Source organism: Nestor notabilis, unplaced genomic scaffold, assembly GCF_000696875.1.
Source record: "Nestor notabilis isolate BGI_N333 unplaced genomic scaffold, ASM69687v1 scaffold18718, whole genome shotgun sequence".
Classification (NCBI taxonomy): Eukaryota; Metazoa; Chordata; class Aves; order Psittaciformes; family Psittacidae; genus Nestor; species Nestor notabilis.
Window position 1 is genome coordinate 16558 of NW_009941746.1, and position 848 is coordinate 17405.

The window sequence follows — 848 nt, forward strand, 5'->3', positions numbered from 1 at the left end:
GGGCTGCTCCATCAATCCTGCACTGGTCTAAATGCGCCCGGAGGTTTGCCCACTGCCCCTCGGGATCCCGAGTGCTGGCATAGTGCGGACAATGTGCCTGGGCATCCCCCACTGAGGGTAGACAGCACGTTGGGAATGGGGTGTATGGCACGGCAGGAACAAGGTGCGCATGTAGACGGGGTGCCCAGCGTGCCAGGGATGGGGTGCTAAGCCCGACCTCAAAACAGCAAATTTGGGAATGTGAATCCAAGTTTCTTTCCACCCACAAACACAAACTCCTCCATATGGGCCTGGCTCAGAGCAGGAGAGATGGTAACAGGGAAAAACATCAGGGAAGAGAGCAAAGATGGGGACAGTTTCCCCTCTTCCCTTCCCACACCCAAACACACCCGTCACACAAACCCATCCAAATCCAGCCCAGGTAGTTTCTGCTCCAGGCTGTTGTCTGAATTTAGACTGAGTTTATTCTGGAACAAACTGGGAGCAGAGCTGCTCCCTGTGCTCTCCTTCATGCCTGCACCTAGTGCACACACAGCTCAGCACCGCGGGACCCGGCAGGACAGGGACCACCTCCTGCCTCCAGCACACTCCAAACCCCATCGTGAATACGTTCAGCTACAGACCAGCTCAGAAGCACAGTCCGAATGGGAAGGGGGCGCATCCTGACAGACACCACCACCACCCCCCGAACCAGCCGCTACCCTCTGACTCACACCGCTGCGGGAAGGGTGGGCAGGACGGGGGCTGAGCAGGAACGGATGAGGCAGCAAAGCCTGGGAGGAGAAACCAGATGGGCGCAGGCCTGAACCGGTTCGTCCTCTCGCCCTGCCTCTGCAGAGCGAGGCTCT